Source organism: Melitaea cinxia, chromosome 21, assembly GCF_905220565.1.
Source record: "Melitaea cinxia chromosome 21, ilMelCinx1.1, whole genome shotgun sequence".
NCBI classification, from domain to species: Eukaryota; Metazoa; Arthropoda; class Insecta; order Lepidoptera; family Nymphalidae; genus Melitaea; species Melitaea cinxia.
Genome location: NC_059414.1, coordinates 13,025,499 through 13,046,917, shown reverse-complemented (window position 1 = coordinate 13,046,917; position 21,419 = coordinate 13,025,499). Strand labels below are relative to the sequence as shown.

Here is a 21,419-nt window from a genome sequence, read left to right as displayed (position 1 = left end):
ACAAAGTAGTGGGCTACACTGTACCGTAAATTTAAATTAAATTGAGCTATTTGGTAAAAAAAAAATATGGTGGTTTGACAGTCAGTAGATGTATAACTTCGAAGTATGAATGAAATTATTTTGTTTCGAACGAATTAGTGAATGATCTTAATCGTATAACGATTACGCTTAAGATTAAATCTTAAGCATGTAAAATCTGGATTAAATAGACCAAAATAGTATAATTTTTTTTTGTTACAATCAGAAAAAAATGCGTGATATTTACCGAGGGCCCCCTCTCTACAACGTATGCTCAGATGAGATTTGACCCGAACCCCCCCCTAAACACCTCACGTAATTTATGGACGCCCCCTAAAGAGTACCGATCAAAATTAATTTTCTCTTAAGCAAATAAAGTTTGTAGAAATACCGACAACAGCGCCACCTACCGAGTCTATTTGTGTTTTCAAAAAACCATGAAACTGTTGAAATATGCACAGAAAGTTTCAACCAAATAGTTCCAGCCGCTTGCGAAAAATAAGGTTACAATCACACAGTGCGGACGACAGCACCGGGGATGCCTTGTACACAGGCTGTCCTAATATTTCTCGGGAATAAGTCGATGAGTGTCGAAACAAACTTGTGTCTGAAATCAAGTCTCTTTTAGCTAAAGTCTCGCAATGGGGGCGACTTAATCTAGTTCATTCATTCATCATTATTAAGTTTTTTTTTTTTTTACGTGTCTATCTTTCGTTGATTTTTATTTTATATTCTCTTTTTATTAAGCACATTATGTTCTTGTGGCGTTTGGCGTCTGAAGTCGCCGATGCAGGCTCTGACGGAAGAGCAGCGCCTTAGCAGTAACAATTTGCTGCTAAGCAATGCTGAGGCAGAGACCTGGTTGGCCTTCTAACTTAATTGTAATATTAATATTTTAAATGATAATGGCCAATAAAGAACTTTTCTTTCTTTCTTTCTTCTAGTCCAGATTAACCCCAATAAGACACAAGTTTGCGCGTTTACCGCTAAAAACTTACCCTTCGTCGTTCCTCTCAAATTTGAAGCACTCCCCTAATCGCCTCGGCCAGTGTTGGTATACTTGGCGTCGACATATCGAGCAATGTGCAATTTCGTGGTCACCTGGAAGAAAAGGCTAAACTAGCCTCGAAGAAACTTGGTGTGCTCAGTAGGGCGAAGCAGTATTTCATGCCTTGCCACCGCCTACAATTATATAAGATAGGATCCAGCCCCACGTGGAATACTGCTCTCACCTATGGGCTAGGGTGCCCCAATATCTGCTCCTTCCATTTGACCGCGTTCAATGCCAGGCGGCTCGAATCGCCGGCGACAAGATTCTATCCAATCGGCTTGATTCTTTGACGCTACGTAGAGATGTCGGATGATGATGTCACTCTGCATCTTATCGGATATATTCCATACTATGAGTAACGATCGTTATCGCTAATCGCATGATAATAACAGGGACCGATGGCTTAACATGCTTTCCGCGACACGGGGGGGAGACCCACAAGGACTGCACAAACAACCAGACCACGGCAAACATCTGTATGGCCAATACAAATGTTTGTCATGTGCGGGGATCAAACCCACAACCGCCAGCGCGACAGCCACAAACCAGTGCTGTGACCGTTGCGTCAACGCGTCGCATCTATGGGTACTACCTAAAATTTATTTTGATAACTTTGGATATTACAAGATATTACACAGTAGCGTGACAAAGCACTATGAAAACACATGGAACTACGTCAAAAATCCTAAAATAGCCCAAAGTGGTGTAGAATATCGATCGAACCTTCATTAAATATGTAATAACGTAATTATAGTAATATCGTTCTACAGAAATAATTATTTCAAACCAATCGTATGTTATATATACGTATAACTACATTGGCGGAGAGGGTAGGAATAGGGAAAGGGAAGGATAGGTGGTGTGAAAAGGAAGATTGGTAAGTTAGTGTGGGGAATAGAAAATGTAGGATATTACTGCCCAGAGGGTAAGGGATAGGACAGTAATAGGGAATAATAATAATAATAGTCGGGGTCACATACCCGTATACTATACCACAATTACCGGACAGATAATTAGGATGTGTATCCCTATGACTAAACATATATATATAACCACATTGACAATCACTGAATATTTTAAGTCTATCGTATTGTAAACAGCAGCAATGCTAGCGAGTGATATCTTGTTCACAATCTATAGTAGGGAAGTAGCCGACATGAAGGTAGCCAACACAAGACAGCGGAGGAAAGATGAGCAACGCAATTGTGATACTGTTACTAGCTTTTTCCCGCGGCTTTGCTCGCATTGATTTTTTTAAATAAAAAGTATCCTATATTACCTCTAATATCTCCAAAAATATGTGTACAAAGTTTCATGATGACCGGTTAAGTAGTTTTCGCGTGAAAGCGTAACAAACAAACTTACATTCACATTTATAATATTAGTAGGGATAGTAGGCATTATTAATTATTATTTAAAATAATAACTTATTTTTTCACTAAAATGATAAAAATAATATTCTCAAATTCGTGACAACAAAACATCCCTTGAACTCAGCTAAAACATTAAAAATTGTTGTTTCAAGTTTCTCGTCAATTTAATACAAAATTTTAATTACAGTTATTTGTATTTTGTGCCCAATTAACAATGACAGCACAATGATTAAGGAAAATAATTACTATTGCTGCTTTTGACGTTTGACAAATAATTAAATGACTCGTTGCTTTATAGAATTATGAATTACTAAACGTTTGAATTAATCACCACTTCTTCTAGCCCATTGACACAGTAGGCAGTGACTCTACTTTCCATTCGAACGGATTCAGTACCCGTCTCGTGTTGTACTCGAGTACATGTGTATTTTTAACCGACTTCAAAAAAGGAGGAGGTTTCTCAATTCGACCGTATATATATTTTTTGTGGGTTTGCTAATTTTTTTCGTCCACTTACGTTGTATTACTTGCCGATGTAATTGAAGTCGGTTTTTTTCGTTTGCTAGCAAACACAATTATTTATCTAACGTTTTGCATTGTTGAATTCCAATAGTGAACCAAGAATCTGTGACAAAAATATTATTCTTGTCACCTTTACTGTCACAGATATTGCGGAAAAAAATCGCAATGCTATTGACGTGCGAACTTGCTCCCACTGTGGAATTTCCGTTGTGTCACAATTTTTGAGGAGCGTAAGGGAAATTCAATTACGAGAAGGTCGATATTCCGCAACATGAACCTATTTACTTGAAAAATTTATATAAAAGATTTTAGCTCATTTATATTCCGTTTGGGATTTTTCTTACTGATTGACTAGAAATTATATATGGATATAAGTTTTTATTTTTAGACGATGCATTGACGCAAAGGTAACAGTACCAATTTGTAACTGTTGCGCTAGTGGTTTTGATCCCCGCACATGACAAACATTTGTATTGGCCATACAAATGTTTGCCGTGGTATGGGTGTTTCTGCAATCATTGTGGGTCTCTCCACCGTGCCTCGGAAAGCACGTTAAGCTGTCAATCCTGGTTGTTATCATGTTCACCTGATAACGATCGTTACTCATAGTAGGGAATACATCCGCCAATTCGCATTGGAGCAGCGTCATTGATTAAGCACCGATCCTTCCCCTAAAAAGGGAATGAGGCCTATGCCCAGCTGTGGGATATTACAGGCTGAAACGCGTAAGGTCTTATGCTAAATGTATCTTAATTATAGAAGGTTGACTACTTTTGTTATTTAATAACATAACACTAACCCCCTCCCCCCTCTCTGTTCTATCCTTTTCCGGCTAGATTCCCTTAAATATATTTCATAGTTAATTTAGAAATATAATATAAATTATATAACTCATTTATAAAACTCATTCAACTTCATTGATTTAATAGATTCTGAAGTTTCAGTCACTAAATTAAATAAATCAATAAAATAAATAAATATTTACAAAATACACACACGGTCGCCTGTTCCTAAAGTGAGCAACTTAATGCTTGTGTTATAAGGTAACTGCCCACTGGTATATAGCTACATATTTTTTTTCGATAAACATACTTATAGATAATACATACATATATATATATATATATATATATATATATATATATATAAATATTTATATTACACCCAGACTCGGGGTGGGAATCGAACCCACAACCCTCGGAGCTGAAAGCAGGGTCACTACAAACTGCGCCAACGGGTTAGTCTAATTAATGAATCAGTGACATTTGAGACATGAATGGTATAGGTATATGAATCTTTACAGTCTGTAAATAATCAATTGCTGATCGACGGCTCACTGAATAATAATAAAAAAACATCACTTGAACTCAAGATTAACCCATCGCTGTCTTTCAAAATCCCTTTGGCCTTTGTCCTAACAAACACGCTAACGTGTTACGATCTGAGACAACGGGAAAATACCAAGAAAACTATATAACAATGACCCCTGCTATCGCTCGTGAACGAATAAAATACATGTGGCTTTATTATTCGAGAAAATATACGAAAAAGAGAAAAAAATAAGAACCCTTAACTTAATTTGTACACGGTCTTAACACAAAAACTACGCTATATTAATTAGTTAAAACAAAAAAGTGTGTGTGTACGCACGTAAGAAGTGGCTATTTAATTTCATGTTGCTAACTTCTTCTTCGTTGGCTAGATAACTTCAGGGTGTCAGTTTTTTGTGACTGATTTACTGTCATCATATTTCTCTGACGCGCCAAAGAAGTAACTTTAAAAAAAAACGTAAAGACACATAGGAATAACAGGTTTATATTACCTGCTTTACTAAGTCATTTATATAAATAAATAAGAAACGCTTCACACTCAACGGTCCCTAGTAAGATTTTATGTTATATCGGAGGTCCGGATACACACATAAACAAGTATAAACACCCAGACCATCACACCCAGACCACGACAGACATCTAGATATGGCCAATACAAATGTCGTCGTGAATAGAGATCGAATGACGTAAAATTTGCATAAAATCATTAGAAACTAAAGTAAAAAAGGCAATATTTGAAATAAAACTTCTTTACACGCGCTTGAATAAGGGAGTAAAATGGTGAATGCGTGACGAGAGCATTACGAAAAGTGTGATCGGGCGAACGGAAGTTGAGAGGGAAATATAAGTTAGATGGAGCTAAAGAATCTAAAGCACACTCGTTTTTATTATAATCTCAGACATAGATTAAAAATAATGAAAAATTTATTCTGGCAACACAAAAATAATTATTATCGAATAACATTATTATACCTATAAAAAAAAATGTAATAACCTTCAGGTCAAACAAAGAGATCTCTCTTTCTCTTTTAATTATAAAAAATCACATTTCCATTTCACATTATATTATTTCATATTTTTTTTAGTAAATGAATATATTTTATTAGAGTAATTGGTAGAATATTTTTTTTAACTTAAATATTCATGAACTCAGAACCTATTTTCGTTTCAGCCGAATTTCCAATTTACTAATTCAGAACACGTGTCGTGAACAAGTGTTCATTTTGTTTGAAAAAAAAAATCAATTAATTTTTTAATTCGCTCATGGCCTTTAAAAAACCGGTCAAGTTCGAGTTGAATTTGTACACAAAAAAGTCACATTACATTTCACCTTTGGGATAAAAAAGTGACATATATTTTGTAATACCATATCAAAAATCGACCATTCCAGTGGGGATCGAACCTGCATCTCCGACTGGCCATGTCGGTGTTCTAGCCAATTAAGCTATGGAACGATGTACCCGATGTGCTAGATCGAAATTTTTGATATAATGATTTTATATTCGGTTTAAGCGAACCGTGGCACCGTCTATAGTGAGTTCTTTACAGAAACCCGTAACTATTCAAAGTTTCATATTACAACGAAAATCTTTGACAGGAGACGACACCATGCTGATAATATATTAAATTAATTATTGCTTATACTTATAAATAATATAGTCATTACACCCAGAATTGGCATTGCCATCCTGAGCCTGTAGCCCCTAGAGCAGAAAGAGTCACTGCGAACCGCGCAAAGGGGCTAGTCAAGAACATTAGCAACTCATTTTTTGAGGATATTTTAAATACTAACTACGTAAGAATTTAAACAAGCGTTTGGTTAGTGATCGCGTCGCGATCGATTTGCGATTTCTTCAACAAAGATGAAACGACATATATATCGCTAATATATATATATATATAAAATATTGTAACAGATCGAAATGCCAAACACATAAATGTATTTTATTTACAGAGAATTCTTATTTTAAAAAAATTATAAAGAAACATTTGTAACTATACATTTTTATTCACAGGATTTGATAAAAAACACTTGTAAAGAGGTCAAGGTTTTAGTTTTAATAAGCCGACTTTTAGGTCAGGCGATATAATAGTAATTATTTAATTGTCTTTATTTTAAATTTGTTTCTAATACTTATTTAAAGTGTGATCTAGAACTTAAATAATGTTCTTAAAAAGAATTTACTCAACACTAAGTTCTTTCCTAATAGTACACAAACTAATTTGAAAACAAGTTTATGAACTTCTACGAAATAATCAAAAATATGCTTTCAGAACGATCGTGCCAAAATAAAATAAAAAAAATTTAAAAGCACTTTTCAATCACTATTTAAAAATTAAAAAAAAAATGGTGTTTGGTATGAATCTACCATCGATTTGGATTTTAGATTGTGCAGAGAAGAACTGAAAAGAAACTCCGCATTTACCTACTCTTTTAATAAAAACTGTCCATTATCGTTCATTTAGTTAGCAACATAAAAAACGCAAAAAAATCTAGGAGATAAGTTTAATCCAGCCAATAACAGCTTTTATAGCCGTGTGTATTAAACACATATAAAGCTACTTAGACGAGCTGAGGAGAATTTTATTTAATCATGAAGCTTTCCAAGCATCCTCTTTTTTCGTGTATTAATTTCGCTGTCATAATTATTTTTCTTTACTTTTATATGATATGTATTACACTATTTTCTATGCCTGTATGCTTCGTATATGTAAATCAAAACTGTAAACCTATACCATCTATGGACTTACTCTCATGAGACCGTTAGTTGTACCTATCTCCTATTTTTTTTTGTAATTATGCCTATTCTTGGTGTATAATAGAGTTTTTATTATTATTATTACTTTTACTTTACATTTTTGAATATCATATCAAAAATTGACCGCTCCAGCGGGGTTCTAACCCGCGTCTCCGACTTACCGTGTCGGCGCTCTAGCCAATTAAGCTATGGAACGATGCACCCGCTCGAGCGAAATTTTCGATATGATAATTTTTAATTTCAGTTTAAGCGAACCGTGGCGCCGTCTATAGTGAGCTCTTTACAGAAACCCGTAACTATTCAAAGTTTCATATTACAATGAAAATCTTTGACAGGAGACGACACCGTGCTATTTTTAATATCTAAGATTTTTATTTTTGTGTTACCCACATTAGGAATTCTAAACATTTTTGAATATCATATCAAAAATTGACCGCTCCAGCGGGGTTCGAACCCGCGTCTCCGACTTACCGTGTCGGCGCTCTAGCCAATTAAGCTATGGAACGATGCACCCGCTCGAGCGAAATTTTCGATACGATAATTTTTAATTTTGGTTTAAGCGAACCGTGGCGCCGTCTATAGTGAGCTCTTTACAGAAACCCGTAACTATTCAAAGTTTCATATTACAATGAAAATCTTTGACAGGAGACGACACCGTGCTAGTTTTAATATCTAAGATTTTTATTTTTGTGTTACCCACTTCGAACCCCGCTGGAGCGGTCAATTTTTGATATGATATTCAAAAATGTTTAGAATTCCTAATGTGGGTAACACAAAAATAAAAATCTTAGATACTTTTACTTTTTTATCATCATCTTCCTGCCCTAATCCCACTTATGTAGGGTCGGCACAACATGTTTTCCTCTTCCATTCCTCTCTATTATTCGTCACTTCAGTGCTTACTCCTTTCTTTCTCATATCCTCACTCACACAATCCATCCATCGCTTTTTTTGTCTGGCGATCGCTCTTCGTCCTTCAACATTCATCCCTAACATTCTTTTACCAACATAGCGTTCATCCCTCCTCATTACATGCCCATACCACGCTAACCTATTGCTCCTCATTTTCTCTGTCACGGGTGCTACTTTCAAACTTCCCCTTATATACTCATTTCTAATCCGATCTTTCCTCGTTACTCCACACATCCATCTTAGCATTCTCTACACTCACTTGTCACTTTTACTTTTTTATCGTCATAGAATAAATTAAAGTTTTACAGTCACAGTCTTAAACGACTGCGGTAGGACACAGCCGGAAATATCCTTCTCAAATCTAGAGTAGCCTGATTACCGAAGTACCTCGACCTTACAGAAGACACACAGCTAAATAATATTGCTTTCAAGCAAAGTTGTATTCCTGTGTGTAAGGTAACCAGAACTCCTGGGGGGAAGGGCTCCTAGCAGGCGTCTATAGGCTACGGTAATCGCTTACCATCAGGTGAGTTGTACGCTTGTTTGTCGACCTAGTTATATAAAAAAGAAATCCAGCTCTAATCTTTCTCTATAAAAGAAGAATAGGATATTTATACATCTCATTTTTTTAAGGATGGTTAGTGGACATACATTCCTCAAAATAATTTCCAAACCATGCATTGACCTACTAAAGTATTTCCTTCTAAGACAAGTGTTCAAAAGTAACAAAAACTTGAATTTACTGTTTCTAACTCATATTTGAAACTGTAGCACGTATCTTTTATCATTAGACCACAATTATGCTATTTTCTTTATTTTAGTTGTACTAAAATGGTCTTAACACTAACAACACAAGATGGTCAGACATCAGTCCACGACGGTTTGATCATCACCAACATCGTCGTGTACCTTCTTACAAATAAATTAAAATAACATAATTAGGTTCAATATTCAATCTCCATATTCAATATTATTTAAATCGTTCAGATTAGATTAAGTTAATTTACATTCATGAACAATTTTAGAGATTTGGAGAAATCGGGGACCATAATTATCTTCGCGAATCCCGTTGAGCTGTGGCTTTAAGATTAACCTAAGGAGGTTTTAAAGGCGATAAAGATTCGCGAAGAAATTCGGAAAAGTCTACACAAATAGTTAAATGACCAAGATGAACGCGTGGCTTCTGCCCAATATTCTGTAATGTAAAATAAATAAAAAATATATTTTATTTCTTCAAAATGAAGTCTCCTTTTAAGCAGTTTATTGATTTATAACCTGTATGTATATATTTCACTCTTCCGGTGTAAACTACATAATTACAGTTTAAAAAAAAACGATATTGACCAATGGGTCACACTAACGCACAGGTGGGACGCACTAACCACAGTGCCTAGTCACTGAAACAAACTGGTATTCTAGCAGTTGCTGATTTGATTACCATACATGATAAATGTTGATGTAAGTAATACATATTATGATTGTTACGGTCTGAGTATTGATGGTTGTATTTTTTTTTCAGAACCCTGACGCAGTAATCACATCCTTCTGAGATTCGGTGAGTAGGAAGTTTTTTTTTTTTTTATTATTTATTAGCGACCCGCCCCGGCTTTGTACGGGTGCAATGCTGTATCAGCTATATCTTTATTACAGAATGTCTTTGACTTTGAATGTCTTTTGAAGCTTGTTTATGACATGGTTATTAACATAATAACAACAATATTCAAATATGTCTCGTTAGATTACACGTTGTTACAGAATGCGTTGAAGAAATAAAGGTTCACTGCTCGTTACCCGTAGGTGATAGCGTAATATGTAGCCTATATGTTGACCCGATTTCTTAATAATATTCGTGCCAAATTTGAAGTATATCCATGCAGTACTTTTGGCAGTATTTTTGGCTTCGGTATCGATTGTAGATCACACCCCAAGTATTTTTAAAAAAAAAATATTTAATGTACAGTTTTGACTTTCCTACCGTTTTATTATATGTATAGATTACTACGCTCCGCAGTTTTAACGGCGTAATGTGCGATCTCGTTTCAATTTCGGAATAAAAAGTGATGATGATGATGTCGTCCACACCGTATCCGGTGACGGCGACTCCAATAAATTACGCTGGTGGACTCTAATATGGCTAGCGAAACCGAATTTAGATTTGAAGACTCGGTTGCAAGATGCACAGTATAGTTGGCCTGCCGAATCGTATGTGTAAAAGTAGGAGGGTTTTGGCCTAGTCTTCCGTACTTGGCGTTTCGCATCAAGGTCTTCTAGACGCGCAGATTCAAAACGGTCGACACTTTTGTGAATGGTTTGACGCCATTCCGATCTTTGACGTGCCAGACTCTCCCAACTCTCAATTGGTATATGACAAGCCAAAAAAAAAATATTCAATGTACAGTTTTGACTTTCCTACCGTTTTATTATATGTATAGATTACTACGCCCCGCAGTTTTAACGGCGTAATGTGCGATCTCGTTTCAATTTCGGAATAAAAAGTAGCTAATGTATAATTCTATATCTTTAGTTTTCTACATATCAGGTTTCATTACATTCGGTTAAATAGTTTTTATGTGAAATAGTAAAGAACATTCATTCATCCTCCCATACTTTCGCCTCTATAATTTAACAGGTATACCCGCGACTTCGTCCGCGTGGGATTTAACAAAAAAGTCAGCTCGCAGAGGTATAAAATAAATACATTTCTAAAATAAAAAAGGCTAAGTTACTCCTCAAAACATCAGCTTTTCTGCCAATGTAAATCCCGTCAAAATCAGTGCAGCCTGCAGCAGAATAAACAGACAGACAAACAGACAAACAGACAGACAGATGAAAATTCTAAAAAATGCTATTTTGGTATATGTACCGTGTATACCTACGTCCATAAGCATTTGGTAAAGAGCGGTTTTTTTAACCGACTTCCAAAAAAGGAGGAGGTTCTCAATTCGACTGTATTTTTTTTTATTTTTTTTTATGTATGTTACATCAGAACTTTTGACCAGGTAGACCGATTTCGACAAATTTTGTTTTAATCGAAAGGTGGTGTGTGCCAATTGGTCCCATTTAAATTTATTTGAGATCTAACAACTACTTTTCGAGTTATATCTAATAATGCGTTTTTACTTGACGCTTTTTTCGTCGACCTACGTTGTATTATACCGCATAACTTTCTACTGGATGTATCCATTTTGATAATTTTTATTTGTTGGAAAGGGAATATCCCTAGTTTGGTACCGTGATAAGAAAACCAGGATCTAATGATGGGATCCCAGAGAAATCGAGGGAAACTCTCGAAAATCCGTAATAACTTTTTACTGGGTGTACCGATTTTGATAATTTTTAATTTAATCGAAAGCTGATGTTTATCATGTAGTCACATATAAATTTTATCGAGATCTGATAACTACTTTTTGAGTAATCTTTGATAACGCGTAGTTGCTTGACTATTTTTTCGTCGATCTACGTTGTATTACTTGTCGATGTAATTGAAGTCGGTTTTTTTTTCGTTTGCGAGCAATCACAATTATTTCAATTACAAACAGACGCTCCAATTTTATTTATTTGTATAGATGTAGAGATATAGATTAATAATAGTAGTATTGTCAAAACTTACGCCTGTATTTTTTCGAGCAAGCCGTATACAACAAACAGCCAGCAAAAAATTTTAAAAAATGTGAAGCCGTGTAGCAACTGTGTCCAAATCCTCGTTAGTATTCCAGGCCCAAACCATAGTTAGTATCGATTCCTTTACGTTATTTTTTTCACATAACCATATAACGCACTTCGTTAAAGATTCAAAAGGTACATTTACAATGAGATTATGTTTGGCAAAAAAATTTCATATCTCTCTTTTCGGAACATCGAGTAATGCCAGCAAATTTTGTGCATATTTATTCGAAAGGTTCTTATTCAAAAGGGATATACCATGTTATTTCTTTTTTGACTGTTTTATTATCTTTAATTATTATGTTTCATTCTCTTAATACAAAATTTAATAAACACAACAAAATTACGTAGGTATTACGTTAAATTTTCTTAATAGAAAATTTAATAAACACAACAAATTTTTTTTCTAAATATAATAAAGTCACGCCATTCCTACATGACACATTTTATTTAAATAATTCTTACAAAATATTTTTATTCGCCGAATTTCAAACATTAAATCAAGTGACTATATCGTAGTGTAGATAACAAGTTTTCATATTAATATATTGAATTTTGAAATACTAAAAAAAAATCCTTTTGCTCCCTGCGTCTTACTAAGTTAATTTACCAGAAAACCCGAGTATCAGTTAGTCAGTCAGTAAATAAAATTGAAAACAGTCAAATAAAAATTGTACTTTGATTTAATTTATGCAGAAAAAAGTTTTTATTTCTGTAAACAGTAAATTTTTTCCATAAACAATATTTTATTTTTTATATTCTCTTGAATTCACAAGAATCGTTCATAGATTTATAGTCATCAAATATTTTATGAAATGTTTTAAATAAAAAATCACGTCATCTGGTTCATGAATTAATTTCGTATATCTTAGAAAAGCAAATAAATGAACGATCTTTCAATGGGTTGCTTAGAATACAAAACAGTTTTTTGGTACGAGATTTAATTACAAAACGACGTACAATTTACATGCTTTGACACACCCTATGATTTAAATTGGAATAATAATGGAATGTAATTATTTTTTACGCCTACGATTTTAATTGAAAATATTATGCTGTCATATTAATAGCTTCTTTGCGCATGTTGGAATGTATATCACGACGTGGTAAGATAAACTCTTATTATTAGGTTATTTAAAACCGAACAACTAAATAAAATCGTTCACAATCAAAAATTACGTCATTTTACAAATTAAAATTATATTTTTTAAATCGATTTTATTATAGTTAAAAGTAAAGCTACCACCGATTAAGAATGTAAATTCTGCAGAGAAGAATTGGTAAGAAACTCCGTAGTTACTCTTTCTAAATAGCAGGATTAGAGTCCATATAACACATAACACAATAGCCTGGACAAAGACAAACGTTTGTAAAGCTATAGAAATAAATAAAAAATATTGAATAGATAAATATAGTAGTACTAATAATGGTTAAAATCATTACCGTTGCTACCACCACTTACCATTACTACTTACAATCACCTACCCCTGCCAAGTCCGTTGTAACCTTGTCAATCGTTCGACAAATATCAACACAAATATCAATTGTTACCAAAACTTAATAACTAAACAACAATCGCAGCGTGATGAAGCAACAATTTATTCCATCAAATTTCAATGCTTTAATTCGGCATGTTATTACTACTGTTAATTTCAAATGCTCAATTTAATTGTCCAGCGCTACAGCGCTTTAATTTTTTACTTAGTTACTTATACTTTTTGATCCACAATCAAAGTAAGCTTGTCAATTTTTATTGTAACCAAACATAGCAACGTAATATTCTAGTATATGAATATTGAAGACCTTTTGCTCGTTTTATTACTATACACTACCAATTATAGTACATATATAAACTTTACTTACCCAAGGACTGGAAGTAGTGATAAGGTCGCCTTTGCATCATTTAATGAGTTGTAATTTAAGATGTCAAATATTTATCTCTTCCATTTTTATACACATAACTAGCTGCGCCTTTCACTCGCGTTAATTTGAGGAAAGAATAGCCTATAGCCTTCATCGGTAAATGGGCTACCCAACACAAAAAGATTTTTTAAATTAAAACTAATAGCCCCTGAGATTAGCGCGTTTTAAACAAAATTTTTTTTAGCTTTATAATGTTATTATAGCACTAGCTGTCCCCGCGAATTCGTCCGCTTAGAATGAAAAAAAAATGTTGTTTAGTTTGCAGAGATATAAAATAAATAAATTCTAAAATCAAAGTAGCCTCAGTTACTCCTTACTACATCAGCTATTTGCCAGTGAAAGTCCCGTCAAAATCAGTCGTTTCAAAAGTTAGCCGGAACAAATAGACAGACAGACAGACAAAAATTGTAAAAAATGTTATTATGGTATATGGTACATCCATATGCATTTAGTAAAAAGCTATTATTTTAATATTACAAACAGACACTCCAATTTTAATTATTTGTATATAACATGTCTAATTCTGTACATTAAAGACATTTCTAAAAGTACAATCTAGTAATCATAAAAGCATTTGTCTAACATCTATGTCCAAAGGTTAAGTAACCAAAATACACCCAGTATTCAGGTCATCGAGTAAGGTCTAAGCTATGTATAAAACTGTATCGATCTGGCTGTCGCTTTCAAGTTTTAAAACGTGCTTTTCCAGTCACGATTCCGTTCTGAATGCTTTGTTATTTTTTCATCTACTGTCTTGTAACATGAACTTCTGATACAGATATTTTTATGTTTTTCATTTTTCCATTTATTATTAATTCATTTGAAAAAGAGGGTAAATCATTATTACATAAATATTTTTGATGCACAAGAGGCATTTAAATAGGCCACGTATACTACAATTCCATTTATAAGTACGAATAAAAAACTAATAAATTTATGATTTTATATCATATTTTTAAATATAATGTAACCATAATTACAGTGTTACTATATGTTACAGATATAATTAAATAGTACAATGTTCAATGAAAAGCTACGGGTAGTTCAAAGAGCATATTATCTTCTTTAAAAATAACTACGAAAAATTATTTAATTAAAATTATTACAAATTCAATTTAGCGTACAATAAAAAAGTCGAAGTCGAAGGCATTTGACCAGGTCTGGCATGAGAGCCTATTGAGCAAACTTTCAGCTTACGGAATACCCCCGAGCTTGTGTGACTGGATATCAGATTTCCTGAGTGGACGATCATTTCGGGTGGTCTTAGATGGCTCCTCGTCTGAGTTGATGGCGGTTAATGCCGGTGTCCCTCAGGGATCAGTTCTCTCTGCAACCCTCTTCTTGATTCACATAAATGACCTCCTCAGGCCCGGTATCTTTGGATACGCGGATGACAGCACTGTTACGGAGAGATACGTGTCCGGTCCCCGAGCTGGTGGGGCTGAAACTCATGAGCATAGAGAGGCCCTGGTTGAACGCATGAATTTGGCTTTGAAAGAGGTATCCGATTGGGGTGACGCCAACCTAGTCAAATTTAATGCTTCCAAAACACAAGCGTGTCTTTTCACTGCTAAACGGAGTCCATTCCCATTAGCCCCAACTTTCCGGGGTGTATCTGTTCCGATCACCGATAGTATTGATCTTCTAGGCATAAATATTTCGTCTAATATGAACTTCGGACAATGCATAGAATCCAAGGCAAAAATTGCTGGTAAGAAACTTGGTATCCTCAATAAAGTCAGGCAGTACTTCACACCGGAACAGCTTCTTACTCTCTACCAAGCACAAGTTCGATCGTGTATGGAGTACTGCAGCCACTTATGGGATGGCTCTGCCAAGTACCAGCTCGCTGCTTTGGATTCTGTCGATCGACGCGCCAGAAGACTCATCGGTGACAAATCGCTGGTTCGCTCTAGACTTCAAAGTCTCGAACATCGGCGCAAGGTTGCCTGTTTGTCGGTATTTTACAGGTTATATTTCGGAGAGTGTGCTCTAGAACTATACAATTTGGTTCCACCATCACCTTTCTACCACCGAACCGCAAGGCATCGCATGAATCTGCACCGCTATGTGGTTGAAATCCCACGATCTCGCACTAAACGATTTGCTTCCTCGTTCCTAATTCGCACCGCTAAAATTTGGAATGCCCTTCCGGCTTCCGTTTTTCCAACGAACTATAACTTAGGTATCTTTAAATCAAGAGTGAATAGGCATCTTCTAGGCAAGCGCGCACCACCTTAGGCTGCATCTTCACTTGACTTCAGGTGAGATCGCAGTCAAGCGCTAGTCTATATATTAAAAAAAAAAAAAAAAAAAAAAAAAGTGTTAATCTTTATGAAAGACGTTACAAAGCCCACGTCTCTTTATAATTTATATAACCTTGTCACGCACTTCTAATTTTCGAAAAAAATAAAACATTTACTATGCTATGTCTATGTCATCGGGTTCAACTGTGGTTTTGTCCCATTTTTAAAGCCTTTATTTAACTTGCAATGTATGTTAGTGTATATGTTAGGTAGGGTGGAATCTTGCAACTCAATTTTATTACATATATCTTTAATCGATTGCGCAGAATATTTGCACACGCGATTAGTTTGAATTACATTACATTGCTTGACGTATAATTATAAAACAATGGTAGTGGTGACCGGTGCTTACGCAGCAAACGTGCGAGAAAGGAGGTAGTTCGGTATGGACATTGCTAGAGCCGTCAAAGTCTACCCGCAAATTTCAGTCTCGTGAACGAGACATTCGCAGTTATTGTCGAAACGAGCTTCGCAAAATGAAAATAAAAAACATGGTAAATATACCGTTTATGAATAGTTTTAATAATAGAAGTAACCATGTTAATCTAAAATCTTATAAAGAATATATATTTTTTAATTATAATACCGGTTTTTGTATACAAACGAGACAGTATATTGTTTTCTAATATTTACTCGAATTTCACTCATTGTAATGAAACAACCTTTCCGGATTTCATCGTGTTTTATTAAGTTTTTTAGATGCCCGACGTTTCGGATACTTTACAGCAAGCATGGTCACGGGAGGACTGCATCTAAAATAATTGTTGTACCAGTAGAAAGTTATGCGGTATAATACAACGTGGGTCGACGAAAAAAGCGTCAAGTAAAAACGCATTATTAGATATAACTCGAAAAGTAGTTGTTAGATCTCAAATAAATTTAAATGGGACCAATTAACACACACCACCTTTCGATTAAAAAAAAATTGTCGAAATCGGTCCATACGGTCAAAAGTTCTGATGTAACATACATAAAAAAAATACAGTCGAGTTGAGAACCTCCTCCTTTTTTGAAGTCGGTTAAAAACCTAATAAACCGCGATAAAATCCGAAAAAGTTGTTACATTCTTTGATTTTTTTTTTTCTATTACATGTTTCATAATTAGTGTGTAAGTGTACTAATTTTACACATTAATTAAAAATCATTTAACATTTTACGAACAGAATATTTACAATAAAAGTGTTTAAAAAATTCTTAATACGAACTACTAAATACTAACGTCTGTTCCCTTTGTCATTAGATGGTTCTAATCAAGTTTCGCACGTGCTTTGATATACTACATTAGGGGAAGTGGGCCAAGGGCGATCGAAAGTCAGACGATCGATATTAAGACCAGTGTTTTGTTAGCGTCAACGCTTGTTTGCTTCGTATAATTACTTCAAACCCCATATTGTTATTAGCTTTTATAATTATTCGATCAAATTACTTTTTAATGGTGTGATACAAATAATAATAGGCATTTGTATGTATTGTGTTTTGTGATTATTATTAATAAAAAAATAAATTATTAAAGTATTAAAAAAAAGCAATTGATATTTCTATAATTATTATATTCTCTACTAATAAGGTTTATTATAAGCATGTAAAAAAAAGTAATTTTGCGTAATGTTAATAGTTTTCAAATTAAATATTTATTTAATGTTTAATTCCTTCACATAACTTGCTTACTGAATAAAGTGTTACAAATATAACAAGTTCAAGTTTTTTAAATAGGTTTATGTCGTTTCAGTCTGTAACATCCCACTGCTGGGCATACCTTTCCCCATGTAAGAATTGGAGCTTAATTCACCACACTGCTCCACTGCGGGTTGGCGGATAAATTCCCTACTATGAGTAACAATCGCTATCAGGGGTACATAATAACAACCGGGACCGATAGCTTAATGTGCTCTCCGAGGCACGGTGGGGAGACCCACAAGGATTAACAACCAGACCGGAAATAAATATTTCTATAAACACAAATATCCACTCCGAGCGAGAACTTTTAACTGAGGTAGGGCACAGCAGGAATTTCCTGCTCAAAATATGGAGCGGCCCGACTGGCGTAGTACCTCGACCTTACTTCTGTAAGGTCAGGTAACAGCTAAATAATACTATTTTCAAGCAGTATTGTGTTCCTGTTGGTGAGTAAGGTGACCAGAGCTCCTAGGGGGGGGGGAGGGGATTGGGGAGTGGGTCGGCAACGCGCTTGCGATGCTTCTGGTGTTGCAGGCGTCTATAAGCTACGGCAATCGCTTACCATCAGGTGAGCCGTACGCTTGTTTGTCGACCTAGTAATATAAAAAAAAGAGAATCGAACCTACGACCGTCGGTGTCTAGGCACCACCAATACGGCTACCGTGTCGTTACACCAAAGCGGTCGCACGAAAAACGAAAAGAAAACAGTAAATTATATCCAAAAGATGGCGAGTCAAACTCTTTCCTTCTGAAACTTAACGTTTGACAGAGGTATCGCATACGTTAACGACTCTCCAACTCTGAACACGTATCATTGATACCCTTTGAAAGTGTACTAAAGTATAAAAATATCAAATAACCCTCTTTTACATACGAAAACCGACAAATACCCAAAAAACTTTGATAGTTGAAAAGGGTTATTGGGTAGTGAAATAGTCAAGAGAGGTCATACCTATGACCCTCTTACTAAAGATACTATGTAGACAGAATTCAATAGAATAGCGTCTATTGTCATTCTGTGAATAGTATCAATATAAGGTAAAAGCGTTATCAATATTAATTTGAAAGTCATTAGAACCGATACGGTCTTGTTTGTATTGTGGTGTAATAGCTATATCCGTTGTGTGGTTGCATCTATTAATGAAGTGGGAGGTACTGCTATTGGTATTGACAAATCGTATAGCGGGAAATATCGTGGTGAAATTATCATTCATCATCATCATCATTTTAGCTATTACAGTCCACTGCTGGACATAAGCCTCCATAAGTTCATGCCAAAAATGGCCCGAACTCATGTGTGTTGACCATAGTTACCTCGCTGAGCAGGCGGGTTGGTGACCGCAGGGCTAGCTTTGTCGTACCGAAGACGCTGTTGCCCGGCTTCAGCCTGTGTATTTCAAAGCCAGCAGTTGGATGGTTATCCCGCCATCGGTCGGCTTTATAAGTTCCAAAGTGGTAGTAGAACTGTGTTATCCCTTAGTCGCCTCTTACAACACCCACGGGAAGAGACGGGGGTGGCTATATTCTTTAATGCCGTAGCCACACAGCTCAAATTATAGAGCAGCCCAACAAAAGAAGTACCTCAATCTTACAGAAAATCAAAGCTAAATAACTCTGTTCTCTAGCAATGGGTGGGCCGTGGTTAGTAATGTGGATGAAAATCCTGACGAGGTTGGATAACTTATGTATCTTATAATGTATAAGATACGAGAAACCACAAGTATTTTATAGCTTAAGAAGGAAGCAGAAAATTTTCGATTTCAGTTTTCTTTTTTAAACAACTAGGTCGGCAAACAAGCGTACGGCTCACCTGATGGTAAGCGATAACTGTAGGTTATAGATGCTTGCAACACTAGAAGGATCGCAAGCGCGTGACCAATCCTAACCCCAATCCATACCACCAACCCAAACCCTACCCCCAAATTTTTTTTGTAATGTTTCTTTGTGGTGTACAATAAAGAGTATTTATTATTATTATTATTAATCCCCCCAGGAGCTTAGGTCACCTTACTCACCACAGGTTGAAAGCAGTATTATTTAGCTGTGAGCTTCTGTAAGATCGAGGTACTTCCCCAGTCGGACTGTTCCAGATTTTGAGCAGGACATTTCCTGCTGTGCCCTACCTCAGTTATTATACTTGAGTAAAGATTGTCACCTCTTGAATCTTTAATTTGTACTGATGCCGATACTTCAACGTAGATTTATCCGAGATACAATCAGTGTTTTGACGAGGCTCGAGCAACAAAACTCAAAAAGGAAAGATAGATGGCGCTGCGCCAGCAACTACACGCTTACCCAAACAATCTTATAATGGCGTTTGGAAGTTAATATGTTAATACATAAAGACAATCAATCACAATACATGCATAATACAGAGCAAAATATACGTATTAAGTTACTCAGTAAGTGAAATCAATTTGACTAAAATTTACATTGAATGAAACTAAATTTTGAAGAAGGCGAACGTTTCCATATCATTTATATTCAAGTCAAGGGAAATACCTGTTTATTTTAAATATTCCAATGGAGGTCTGATGGATCACGGAATATACATTTAGAACGAATACCTTTCACCCCTTGAAAGCTTCTGCGGCTGAAACCTTTATTATTTTTATGCTGGAAAACTCGAATACACCTACCTATGTTGTTGTTTATATTTACATTATGGAATTTTATATATATATACATATATACCACTGGATACATTTATTTTGTAATGTACCTAATGTACAGTAAATGTAACAGTTTTGAAATCCTCAGTTACTTTTGCTACCATGACTCCGATTTTCATTTTGTTATGTAAGTATATACAAGCACGAAATGGCGAAATAAATGTTTTCATTTCATTACCATACAAATATGTAATAAAGATGAGTAATAAAACACATTCACAAAAAATAAGTAAATAATTTGCTATAATAATACAAAAGAAGTAGGCATGTGTGAGTAGATAGATATGGTAGTATGTAAATATAGGTGTTTTATATATATATATGCGACAAAGCCAGCCCTGCGGTCACCAACCCGCCTGCCCACCGTGGTAACTATGGGCAAAACACTAAAGTGAAGTCATATATGGGGCATATGGTGATGTTTTATAGCCTAAAACACTCCTCTGTCCGATTTTTTAAATTTAAACTATTAATTAGTTTTATTATTTAACTAAACAATAAAAGAAAACTTCAAAAATATGATATTATGAATGCATAGTTAAGAAATTCATTTCTTAATACTTAACACACAACCCTCTTTCTTCCTTCGCTGGTAAAAATAGATCTTAGTAGTCTCAACAGCAGTTCACTACTAACTCAATTATGAAACTAAAAAGGTTAAGTTGGATCTCGAGAATTCAGACAATTTTTTTTTTCAACGACGTCAAGGTCGTGAACAAAAAGTTCTAAGAATTATCTTATTCAAAGCCAATCACGTAGCACTCATTATACAATTCGACATCGTTTTATTACTTTGCTCTGAAAAAAAAAGAATACTCTCATTTCAAATGTTAAATCTTGTATATATTTTTAACCGACTTCAAAAAAAAGGAGGTTACTTAATTCGACCGTATATATATGTGTGTATATATATATACATAAAAAATCTTATATATTAATTTTGACAATGGTTAGATTTACGTAAAGATATTTTACATTATGTGGTGTCATGGGACACCAGGTAGGAACGAAGTTCCTTCGGATGGTATTGAAGCAACATAATTTGAAAAAAAAATGTTGAATTTTATATATATTTTCTAATTCTTGTTTTTTTTTTTTAATTTTGTTGATTGGTTTTTATTTAAGTACATAAAAGTATTTAGGAAATTTAGTATTTTAAAAAATAACAAATACCGTAAAATAAAATAAATCAAACAAAATAATAATAATAAT

At 34.7% G+C, this 21,419-nt stretch overlaps 1 long non-coding RNA gene across 1 annotated transcript; it reads right to left on the bottom strand.

The window, feature by feature from the left end:
* Positions 1-798: 798 nt before the first annotated feature.
* On the bottom strand, positions 799-20,591 carry LOC123663905. The gene is made up of 3 exons (XR_006744719.1): positions 20,581-20,591; positions 19,149-19,154; positions 799-958 (listed from the first exon to the last, which is right to left on the bottom strand). It is a non-coding gene; the product is annotated as an uncharacterized LOC123663905 (long non-coding RNA).
* Positions 20,592-21,419: the final 828 nt, after the last annotated feature.